This window comes from Coregonus lavaretus, assembly GCF_964263955.1.
Source record: "Coregonus lavaretus genome assembly, chromosome: 35".
NCBI classification, from domain to species: Eukaryota; Metazoa; Chordata; class Actinopteri; order Salmoniformes; family Salmonidae; genus Coregonus; species Coregonus lavaretus.
The window spans coordinates 1,689,027-1,701,768 of record NC_140022.1 but is presented as its reverse complement, the minus strand read 5'-3'; the positions used below and the strand labels follow the sequence as shown (position 1 = coordinate 1,701,768).

Genomic DNA, 12,742 nt, shown 5'->3' with positions numbered 1-12,742 from the left:
CTATATGATTCACTTGGAACAGTTTCTTCCACGTTGGTTCTTGTGGTTTCCTTCCCTTGCAGAGTCCTCTGGAACACCGAGGATCATGAAGCTCCTGCTACGGAGACAACCAGGTAGTTAATGACTCCAAATGTTAAGACGACTTCAGATAATATGAAAGTAAAAATGAAACACATTTTTTAAGGACATTGAGTTTTGTTGCTAGGCACTTTCGGAACTACTGGGTCCCAGCTGTGAGTCTTTCTGGGTAAGTCTCGAAGAGCTTTCCACACCTGGATTGTGCAACATTTGCCCATTATTTTCAAAATTCTTCAAGCTCTGTCAAATTTGTTGTTGATCATTGCTAGACAACCATTTTCAGGTCTTGCCATAGATCATATTTTGATGTGGTTTTCATATAAGCCCTCGCAGAGTTTCCAACTTCACCTGCACAATGTTTTACCTTGTCTTTATCTGCACTGTTTGTCTTTCACTTGACACACTTGTTCCCCGTTTATAAAAATAAAACAAGATTTACTATTGTTTTTGCTGCATGCATTTAGAATGTATGGCTTCTCTCTGTTTTTGTTTTATGATTCTACCTTTGACCTTTAATAAAGTGTGGTTTTGAAATGGAAACACATGCGGTACATACCAGATATGATTTAAAAGTATTTACTCAAATAAAACATTTCATTGCATTTTTTCCAGTAATTCTTTTCGTAGAATAAGTATAACAAATTAAAAACTGTCCAGCTGAAAATCATTATATTACAAACACATTGTCAGATGGGTAAAGCTTAGTTCTGTATTCACCATAGGGTTATATACTGTAACAGTCTCTGAAGCTAGAAAATAAAGACTCCACTGAACTCCCCTCAATGCTTTCTTCACCCTGCTGGTTCACCTGTTGGTTGGAGTTTCCACACTGCTTTATAGAAACAGATATATTTTAAAGGCCCAGTGCATTCAAATGAGATTTTCATATATATATATATCTATATTCATGTGAAAAAGTAAGTACACCCCCTGGAAAGTGGTCTTTGGACACATGGATATTCGAGCTAAATTCCCACCACATTCATTGATAAAGGAAACTCAATTTAACAAATCACACAAAAACAATTCAACGTAGAAAATGTTATGCGATTAAAATAAACAGAAATGCCTTTTCCTTATGTGGAAAAAGTTAGTACACCCCTACCTTTACCATCATGTAAAATGGCTCAAATTAGAATCAGGTGCATCATAACAGAAAATCATTACATTTACATTTACGTTTTAGTCATTTAGCAGACGCTCTTATCCAGAGCGACTTACAGTTAGAGAGAAACTTAGGAGGGTCCAGCCTTCCATAAAGATTATAAACTTGGTCTGGTTTGGTCTTAACCAAATTGATGCCCATGAGTCTGGGAGGGGTTATAAATCCATTTCCAAGCAATTCGAAGTACATCATTCCACTGTCCGATGGCTCATCTACAAATGGAGAAAATTCCAGACCACTGGCAATCTACCTAGGACAGGTCGTCCCACCAAATTCAGCCCAAGAGCAGACTGAAAGATGCCCATAGAAGTCTCTAAGAACCCCAGGGTAACATTAAGGGATCTACAGGCCTCTGTTGCCACAATCAATGTGGAAGTGCATGAGTCAACTGTCAGAAAGAGACTGCACAAACTTGGCCTACATGGGAGGTCAGGAAGGAAGAAGCCTCTGCTCTCAAAGAATATCAAGACACGACTGACGTTTGCCAGACAACACCTGGGTAAAGACCAAAACTACTGGAACAATGTGCTCTGGAAAGATGAGTCAAATGTGGAGTTGTTTGGCGAAAAGGAAACACTGCCTTTGAACAGAAGTACCTCCTACCAACCGTAAAGCATTGAGGCGGTGGCATTATGGTTTGGGGCTGCTTTGCTGCCTCAGGGCCTGGCCAACTTGCCATCATTGAGTCAACCTTGAATTCTATATTGTACCAGAGAATTCTTGAGGAGAATGTGAGGCCATCTGTCAAAAAGCTGAAGCTGAACCGAACATGGATCTTACAACAGGACATTAATCCAAAACTCAAAAGCAAAGCTACAACAGAATGGCAAAAAAATAATAAATGGAGGGTTATTACTTTTTCACATGACTGTATATGTGTGTGTATATATATATATATATATATATATATATATATATATATATATATATATATATATATATATATATATATACACACACACACTGAACAAAAATATAAATGCAACTGATTTTACTGAGTTACAGTTCATATAAGGAAATCAGTCCATTGAAATAAATTAATTAGGCCCTAATCTATGGATTTCACATGACTGGGCAGGGGTGCAGCCATGGGTGGGCCTTGGAGGGCATAGACCCACCCACTTGGCAGCCAGGCCCACCCACTGGGGAGCCAGGCCCAGCCAATCAGATATTATTTTTTTCAGCTTTATTACAGACAGAAATACTGCTCGACACCCCCCCCCCGACACTCCCACAGGTGAAAAAGCCGGATGTGGATGTCCTGAGCTGGCGTGGTTACACAGGGTCTGCGGTTGTGAGGCCGATTGGACGTACTGCCAAATTCCCTAAAACGACGTTGGAGGGAGGTTATAGTAGAGAAATGAACATTCAATTCTCTGGAAACAGCTCTGGTGGACATTCCTGCAGTCAGCATGCCAATTGCACGCTCCCTCAAAACTTGAGACATCTGTGGCATTATGTTGTGTGACAGAACTGTACATTTTAGAGTGGCCTTTTATTGTCCCCAGCACAAGGTGCACCTGTGTAATGATCATGCTGTTTAATCAGCTTCTTGATATGCCATACCTGTCCCAGACAGTCATAGCTAAATTCTTGCTTGAGAAATAGCTCTTTGCTAAGAAGCTATTTTAGTTTCTTTCTGACCATTTTAAGGAAAACAATCACAGTAATGTACTTAATTGTTACCTAGAAATGATTAAACAGTGGGATAAAAAAAACGGCTGCATTGGACCTTTAACCCTGAAGAGAGGATGTAGCAGTCTGGTCTCAGAGTTACAGCCAGGTCTCAGACCTAGAAAAGATGGGGTAAAATGCTGTTTGTCTGCAGAGCAGAGTTAGGACATGCCCCAGGAAGCCCTTGTATGCTTTGTCTGTAGAAACCTTACATTTGTGTTGATGGTGAGAGTAGTGTGTTCTCCTCTGTGACATGTTCTACACTAGAGGGAGCAGGCTGACTACATCTCCTAGATGTAGAATATTCCTGACTCATGCAACTGCATGTGCTACACTTTGAGTGCATGGTTGACCGACTGGGTTTGCATCCGGGTCTCTGGAATGCCACAATAATGTTTTAGCCTGCAGAGCTAAAGCCAAGGCGAGCATGGCTCCCCTCAAGTCTGCTGCTGGTCTTTGTAGTTCTCTCTCAGCATAGCTGCTGGTCTTTGTAGTTCTCGCTGCCTAGCTGCTGGTCTTTGTAGTTCTCTCTCAGCATGGTTGCTGGTCTTTGTAGTTCTCGCTCAGCCCTGCTGCTGGTCTTTGTAGTTCTCGCTCAGCCTAGCTGCTGGTCTTTGTAGTTCTCTCTCAGCATAGCTGCTGGTCTTTGTAGTTCTCTCTCAGCATAGCTGCTGGTCTTTGTAGTTCTCTCTCAGCATAGCTGCTGGTCTTTGTAGTTGTCTCAGCCCTGCTGATGGTCTTTGTAGTTCTCTCAGCCTAGCTGCTGGTCTTTGTAGTTCTCTCAGCCTAGCTGCTGGTCTTTGTAGTTCTCTCAGCCCTGCTGTCAGTGTTGGCTCACTGAGCTAAAGCCAAGGCATTAGCACGGGTGGCTAATGTGAGTCTTCAGGTCTACAACAAGGTTTCTCTCAGCCCTGCTGATGGTCCTTGACATCCAGTTTGTGCACCACCCTGAAGGCCTCTAGGAACTCGTTGAAGTCGATGCTGCCATCCTTGTTGAAGTCCATACTCTTAGCCAGGTCATCTATGGCCCGGTCATCCACATCCACTCCCAGGTGAGCGCTAAACAGACGCCAGGTCTGACGGAACTCCTCGACCGAGATCTGACCTGGATGGGGAGAGACAGTGAGAGAAACTAAGAAATACTAAAGGTTTTCTTTCTAATGAGCTAATGGTTCATGTAGCATGATGTGAGCTAGCAGGCTTATGAGTTGCAATAGTCATCATCAGAGGAACATGTACCGGAGTGGTCTTTGTCCATGATGTTGAAGATGATCTCAAGGTCTGTTCGATATCTGTAAAGAGTTTCAGCCAAGTTTGGAGTGACCTGAACAAAAGACATAAAGAGAGAGTTTGAGTGAATGGAGCAGCTTTATTGAACAGCTTTATTGGTTGCAAAATAAAAATCTATAAGATGGATCAATCAGTCTCTTCCTGGTTCTGACCTGGGGTATGGGTTGTCCCGGGCCCATGTCCTCGAAGCAAGACTGGTAGTCGACGCTGCCATCTGGTGCGAGCCGTGCCAGGCGTGGGCGCAGTGTCCTCCAGGGCAGGTCCAGTCTCAGGACTGACTCCACCACCAGGGCCCACTCACTGACAGAGATACAGCCTGGACATAGTGGGAAGAGACACACACACCACAGACACAAACTCACTGACAGAGGTACAGCCTGGAACAGACAGCCTAACTCACTAACAGAGGCACGGCCTGGAACAGACACACAGCACAGAGTCACATAATGATACACAATGATGGGCGCGTTCCAGGTGGTCTTTATGGCAGGTGGCTACACATCTCAGAACATTACTATATCATAGGAGTTTGGGGTGTTCTTTAACAGCAGGCAGGCAGTGTGTGTGTGTGTGTGTGTGTGTGTGAGGCCTTCGACACTGTGAGCAGGGAACTACTATGGACCAATCTACTAAAATGTGGCTGTCCAGACACATCTGTCAACATCCTTTTCCAGTTCCATAATGGGATGATGGCTCGGGTGGCCATAGGAGGGCAGGAGTCAGTGCCCTTTGGAGTAAGCATCGGTGTGAGGCAGGGGTGTTAGCTGGCACCTGTGCTCTTTAACATCTTCTTCCTATGTGTCACCCAGCTTCTCCACAAGGAGTTTGAGGACAGTAGCGGGGTTGCGGTGGACTTCAGGCTGGATGGAAACCTATTCAACATCAGGAGGCTCCAAGCAACCACCGAGGTTTCGACGGAGTGGGTTCTTGAGCTGCAGTATGCTGATGACTGTGTTCTTGTGGCCCACAGTCCAGAAGACCTTCAGTCTGTCCTTGTAGCAGCTGTGAGGGTCTATAGCAGGATGGAACTGTCTATCAACACCACCAAGACAGAGGTGGTCTGCCAATGGAGATCCAGCCCTCCACCCACCATGCCTGTCTTCACCATTGAACACAAATCACTGGAGATATTCCCTTCATTCAAATACCTGGGCAGCATCCTCTCGGAGGACTGCAGCATCAACCTCAAAATTCAAAACAGGATCAAGCAAGCATCAGCTGCCTTCAGGAAACTCAGACGCAGGGTCTTCCAAAACAGGGATCTCCACCTCCACACTGAAGTCGCCGTGTATCAAGCCGTCTGCATCACCACACTGCTTTACAGCTGTGAAGCCTGGGCGATTCCACATAAGATGTCTGCAGTGCATCCTGGGAATCACCTGGTGCGACCGTGTGCCCCATACAGAAATACTTTCTAAGACCAACTGTAAGAGTATGGAGGCCATAGTCACCCAACACCAACTGCGCTGGCTTGGGCATGTCATTAGAATGTCTCAGGAGCGCTTGCTGCGGAAGATCCTGTATGGCCAGCTTGGCGAGGCGGTCTGCAGGGGGGCAGATGAAGTGCTACAAGGACCAGCTGAAAACGTTGCTGAAGAAGTGCAACATCAAACCCACAGACCTGGAGGACGCTGCTGGCGACCGTTCCACCTGGCGGCAGCTCTGCCAGAGCGGTGTACAGAGGAGGAGGAGAGGAGCGCAAAGAAACAGCAAAAACAGCTCAGGAGACATACAACAATGCTGCCCCCGCCAACACAGACTGAGACATACAACCATGCCTGCCCCCGCCAACACAGACTGAGACATACAACCATGCCTGCCCCCGCCAACACAGACTGAGACATACAACCATGTCTGCCCCCGCCAACACAGACTGCACATACCCCACCTGCAATAACGTTTTTGGATCTCGGATTGGACTCTACAGCCACCAAAGAATTCACAGTTAAATCAGAAGTGGAAGTCATCATGGGATACGATGGACTACCATAACGTAACGTTATTGTATAAGTTATTGCAGAAATATCTTACCACTGTTACTTGTGTCATAGTGCTGAAAGGCAGCCATGAGTTCTGAGCGGTGGGCAAACAGCTTCTCCTGTAGAGCCCTTAAAGCCGAACCCTCTGCCACATTCACCCTGTGGAGAGACACACACCCACACACGATAATCAACTCATTGTCACCCTCTGTGTGTAGAAACCAGTAGCAACCGTGAGACCCAGCTCCACCCCCAGCCCCAGCCCCTACCTCTGAGTTAGGGTGAGTTTCCTGGTGATCCTGCTGACCTGGTACTGGAAGAAGCGAGGGAGCAGCTCTCTGCCCAGCTTAATGTAGGCTCCACGGTTACTACCCTCCTCATAGTAGTTAGACGCAGAGAAAATGGTGATCACCTGAAAGAAAAACTAAATACACTTAGCTCTTATAGAGATAGCCTTATTGTCTACTAGCCAGGGGTTGGTTTCCCAGACACACTAAAAACCATGTTCAATGGAGATTTGAACCAGGCCTAACAGATTACCTGTCCGTCGTGGCAGAGTTCGTAGCCCTCCTGTTTACACTCATGTGATCTGATCAGTAGACTCATGCCGTGTCTCTCCAGCAGGCGGTGGGTTACGTCTGGCCCGAAGTACCTGCCTCCTCCTCTGAAGGTGTTGGGACTGCAGCCTGGCTGGCTCTTCGGGTCGCTCCACAGCAAATCTACTACCTTCAGCATGAGACAGTAAGAATGGTCACTACTACCGTAACGTAGGATTGGTGCATAGGAGAACTTCCTGTTAGACAATGTTTAAACTATGTATCAACTTTACTAGGAAGAGAAAAGAGCTGGGAGCCAAATTGTACAAGTCTATTTAGTCATTTTTTTATCTTCTTGATCCACTCAACAGATCTACCACCCAACCACCACCGTTGGCCTCCAGCCTGAAGGTGGCGCTCTGCTCTCACCTGTTTCCACTCCAACTCCTCCCTGGGCGGCTGAGGGACGGGGAGGGCGGTGAAGGAGTCCAGGAAGGGCACCTAACAATAATAATATTATTAATATTGTTATTATTATTGTTGTTGTTATTATTATCGTTAGGAAGAGCACCTGGAGGGCGTCGGTGGGGCTCGGCATGCTGGGAGAAAGGCAGGGGCGCGGACTGAGGCGGGACGACCTCCGGGGGGAGCACAGCGAGGACGAGGAGGAGCAGCTGCCCTGTCTGGTCAACTGGTTGCTGCCCTGTCTGGTGAGGTGACATCTCTTCTTGGGGGTCTTGCCATGGTCCTGACCCCTGCTCCTACACCGGGGGCTCTCTGGCTGGCCCTGACCCCTGCACCTACATCCGGGGCTCTCTGATTGGCCCTGAGTAGAGTAGAGTAGAGAATCTTTATTATCCCTGAGGGTTAATTTGTTTTACCGCTGATAGTCAATAAAACACACATATATAAAATAAAACAAGAACATAATGTAATACTGAACATCCTCTGTATCAGGTACTGACCCTTCTACTGCTCCTAGTCACCTCCATCCTACTGTATCAGGAACTGACCTGTCTACTGCTCCTAATCACCTCCATCCTACTGTATCAGGAACTGACCTGTCTACTGCTCCTAGTCATCCTACTGTATCAGGAACTGACCTGTCTACTGCTCCTAGTCACCTCCATCCTACTGTATCAGGAACTGACCCGTCTACTGCTCCTAGTCATCCTACTGTATCAGGAACTGACCTGTCTACTGCTCCTAGTCACTTCCATCCTACTGTATCAGGAACAGACCTGTCTACTGCTCCTAGTCACCTCCATCCTACTGTATCAGGAACTGACCTGTCTACTGCTCCTAGTCATCCTACTGTATCAGGAACTGACCTGTCTACTGCTCCTAGTCACCTCCATCCTACTGTATCAGGAACTGACCTGTCTACTGCTCCTAGTCATCCTACTGTATCAGGAACTGACCTGTCTACTGCTCCTAGTCATCCTACTGTATCAGGAACTGACCTGTCTACTGCTCCTAGTCATCCTACTGTATCAGGAACTGACCTGTCTACTGCTCCTAGTCATCCTACTGTATCAGGAACTGACCTGTCTACTGCTCCTAATCACCTCCATCCTACTGTATCAGGAACTGACCTGTCTACTGCTCCTAGTCATCCTACTGTATCAGGAACTGACCTGCCTACTGCTCCTAGTCATCCTACTGTATCAGGAACTGACCTGTCTACTGCTCCTAGTCATCCTACTGTATCAGGAACTGACCTGTCTACTGCTCCTAGTCACCTCCATCCTACTGTATCAGGAACTGACCTGTCTACTGCTCCCAGTCACCTCCATCCTACTGTATCAGGAACTGACCTGTCTACTGCTCCCAGTCACCTCCATCCTACTGTATCAGGAACTGACCTGCCTACTGCTCCTAGTCATCCTACTGTATCAGGAACTGACCTGTCTACTGCTCCTAGTCACCTCCATCCTACTGTATCAGGAACTGACCTGCCTACTGCTCCTAGTCATCCTACTGTATCAGGAACTGACCTGCCTACTGCTCCCAGTCACCTCCATCCTACTGTATCAGGAACTGACCTGCCTACTGCTCCCAGTCACCTCCAGATAGTTCAGACTCCTCCTAGGAAGCCTCAGGGCAGATTTCACCTGGAAGAGAGAAGAGAGTACAGTTAGCTTGAATCCCCACTGACTGAATGTCACTCTTTTTCACTACAGTCAGGTTTGGAAATTAAGCCAGCCTGCTAGCCTGTTGGTTAGTACTTTTCAGACCGGGCCAGTAGAAGATGTGCCCGGCACCTACAGTACAGGACACTACAGTACAGGACCCTACAGTACAGGACCCTACAGTACAGGACACTACAGTACAGGACACTACAGTACAGGACACTACAGTACAGTACACTACAGTACAGGACCCTACAGTACAGGACCCTACAGTACAGGACACTACAGTACAGGACACTACAGTACAGTACACTACAGTACAGGACACTACAGTACAGGACACTACAGTACAGGACCCTACAGTACAGGACACTACAGTACAGGACCCTACAGTACAGGACACTACAGTACAGGACCCTACAGTACAGGACACTACAGTACAGGACACTACAGTACACTACAGTACAGGACCCTACAGTACAGGACACTACAGTACAGGACACTACAGTACAGGACCCTACAGTACAGGACACTACAGTACAGGACCCTACAGTACAGGACACTACAGTACAGGACACTACAGTACACTACAGTACAGGACCCTACAGTACAGGACACTACAGTACAGGACACTACAGTACAGGACACTACAGTTCAGGACCCTACAGTACAGGACACTACAGTACAGGACCCTACAGTACAGGACACTACAGTACAGGACACTACAGTACAGGACCCTACAGTACAGGACACTACAGTACAGGACACTACAGTACAGTACCCTACAGTACAGGACACTACAGTACCTGTAGGTTTACAGTCTGTTCTCACCTTGTGTCTCTCTATAGAGCTGAGGAAATCCAGGTCCGTCATGTCTGATATTCCTCCATGGACGATGAGCACTTTGTTGTCGATGATTGTTGCTATGGGGAGGAGGCTAAACACATCCTGGATCAGCAGTAGGATGTCCCTACCATGTGTCTGCAGAATAAAGAGAAGGGGGTTACATGTCTGCAGAGGAGAGAGAGGTTACATGTCTGTAAAGGAGAGCGAGAGAGGTTACATGTCTGCAGAGGAGAGAGAGAGAGGTTACATGTCTGCAGAGGAGAGAGAGAGAGAGAGAGGTTACATGTCTGCAGAGGAGAGAGAGAGAGGTTACATGTCTGCAGAGGAGAGCGAGAGAGAGAGGTTACATGTCTGCAGAGGAGAGAGAGAGAGAGAGGTTACATGTCTGCAGAGGAGAGAGAGAGAGAGAGGTTACATGTCTGCAGAGGAGAGAGAGAGAGGTTACATGTCTGCAGAGGAGAGAGAGAGAGAGAGGTTACATGTCTGCAGAGGAGAGAGAGAGAGGTTACATGTCTGCAGTGGAGAGAGAGAGAGAGGTTACATGTCTGCAGAGGAGAGAGAGAGAGAGGTTACATGTCTGCAGAGGGGAGAGAGAGAGAGAGAGAGAGAGAGAGAGAGAGAGAGGTTACATGTCTGCAGAGGAGAGAGAGGTTACATGTCTGCAGAGAGAGAGATAGAGGTTACATGTCTGCCGAGTGGTCATGACAAGAAGCCGCCACTAGATGGCAGTAAGTACAACTACATAGGTCCTGTGTGAACCGTGAAGGGGACTTTACCTTGTACTTCTGCATAACTTCTTTAGTGAATCCATATCTGAAAAACAGAAAACAGAGCAGCATTAATATACTGCAATGTTGTGCTTGTCAGGCATGTTCTTGTGTGTAACAAAGGACAATTCCAAGCAACATTTGTTGAGTCTTGCATATAAGAAAAACTGAAATAAAGTTTTCGGATTTTGTGTCTGTAGCATCGTACAGGTCTGCTTGTACTAGAATTGAATAGATGTGATATTAGAGAAACACGTTAGCATTTTAATTCTATCTGCACCCGAGGTTCCTGATGTGGTCCTCGTGGTTGCCTCTGTTCAGGGTCATGTGGTCTGTGTGTGTGTTCCTACCGGAGGTTCATGATGTGGTCCTCGTGGTTGCCTCTGTTCAGGGTCATGTGGTCTGGGTACAGAAGCAGGTAGGCAAACAACAGGATGATGACCTCCACAGACTTCTTCCCTCGGTCCACAAAGTCTCCGTTGAACACGTACGGCGTCTCTGCCGAGGGGAGGCCGTTCTGGAAGAGATGGAATAATGAACAGTTATTATGGAAAAAGTAGGCCATTGTTTCTCTTCATGTAGTGTCACACATACACTATGACATGGACAGTATCATGTCAAGAGCCTTACCTTGTAGAATATGAGCAGCAAGTCATCTAGTCGGCCATGTAAATCTCCTGAAGGAAATTAGAAGCATTAGAAGATTAGGTAGTAGACATTTTCTCCTAGAAACGTGATTAGACCATCTATGGCATATGAAACCAAAATGACTGGGTTAATTGGTTAACTGAGTTAATCAAGAGTTAATTAACATGCTCTCCTATATTGAATTAATCATTCATGTTCTGTGTGTGTTTAACATTTGTCTCAAGCATTCTTGAGTTTGATGAGATGCGTCTCTGACTACAGGGAAGGAGGCCATTGAGGTGAAATGAAGTATTTTCATTATGCAAATAAACAACCGGGAGCAGTGTTGTGTACTAGATAGTCAGTGGTGTGTACTAGATAGTCAGTGGTGTGTACTAGATAGTCAGTGGTGTGTACTAGATAGTTAGTGTTGTGTACTAGATAGTTAGTGTTGTGTACTAGATAGTCAGTGGTGTGTACTAGATAGTTAGTGTTGTGTACTAGATAGTCAGTGGTGTGTACTAGATAGTCAGTGGTGTGTACTAGATAGTTAGTGTTGTGTACTAGATAGTTAGTGTTGTGTACTAGATAGTCAGTGGTGTGTACTAGATAGTCAGTGGTGTGTACTAGATAGTCAGTGTTGTGTACTAGATAGTCAGTGGTGTGTACTAGATAGTCAGTGGTGTGTACTAGATAGTCAGTGGTGTGTACTAGATAGTCAGTGGTGTGTACTAGATAGTCAGTGGTGTGTACTAGATAGTCAGTGTTGTGTACTAGATAGTCAGTGTTGTGTACTAGATAGTCAGTGGTGTGTACTAGATAGTCAGTGGTGTGTCAACTTGCCATCTGGATACTCACGTTCCCCCCAAAAAACTAAAGGCCTTTAAATGAAATTAACCAACAAGTACAAGACAATACATGGTCAAATATTGGACAACATAGTTAGCAGTACTGAAAACAATATTGGAGTGGTGGATTAGTTTCCCTTATACAGTGTAAAGTGCTGTGATCATCTGGAAAAGCGCTATATCAATCCAATCAATAAAAAAGTATTTAATATGCACTATCAACAACCTACCACATATTGTGATCTCCTTGGCGTAGGTTGTGGACAGGTGAATGACGTTTGGCATCTGTTTCAGGAGCTTCTTAGTCTCGTGTAACAACTGCAGCATGTATCTGCCATGGAGAGGCTGAAATGATGAGAGGTAACCATCAGGTATGACAATGGGTTATTGATTTGTTATTATTCATTAAGCTGCCTTACTGTCCAGAGCAGCTCCTGTACTCCCTGGGCCCATATTCATAAAGTCTCAGAGTAGGAGTGCTGATCTAGGATCCGTTTAGCCTTTTAGATCATAATGAGTAAGATTACATGAACAGGGAGGACCTGATCCTAGATCAGCACGACTACTCTGAAATGCTTTAAGAATACAGGTCCTGTAGCACACAGTGGGAACAATAAAGTTTGAATTGAATCGTATGGTACCTGTTGTTCTTTGAATGCAGAGAGCAGGGCGTTGGTGTGAGAGACGGTGAGGGGGAAGGTGAGGTGAGGACCGCTGTAGGACTCAGGAACGGTGATCTGTTCATACTTGGTCTGTCTTTCTCTGTCTGACCACGGGTCAACCACTGGGTCAAGCAGGTG

General features: G+C 46.0%; 1 pseudogene across 1 annotated transcript; it reads right to left on the bottom strand.

The window, feature by feature from the left end:
• Positions 1-3,822: 3,822 nt before the first annotated feature.
• LOC311109504 (serine/threonine-protein phosphatase with EF-hands 2-like) lies at positions 3,823-12,742 on the bottom strand (annotated as a pseudogene). Its single transcript has 15 exons — positions 12,584-12,742; positions 12,173-12,287; positions 11,098-11,144; positions 10,818-10,984; positions 10,477-10,513; positions 9,686-9,835; positions 8,741-8,836; positions 7,294-7,582; positions 7,152-7,223; positions 6,727-6,912; positions 6,456-6,598; positions 6,239-6,345; positions 4,360-4,523; positions 4,157-4,241; positions 3,823-4,022 (listed from the first exon to the last, which is right to left on the bottom strand). The product of its transcript is annotated as a serine/threonine-protein phosphatase with EF-hands 2-like (transcript).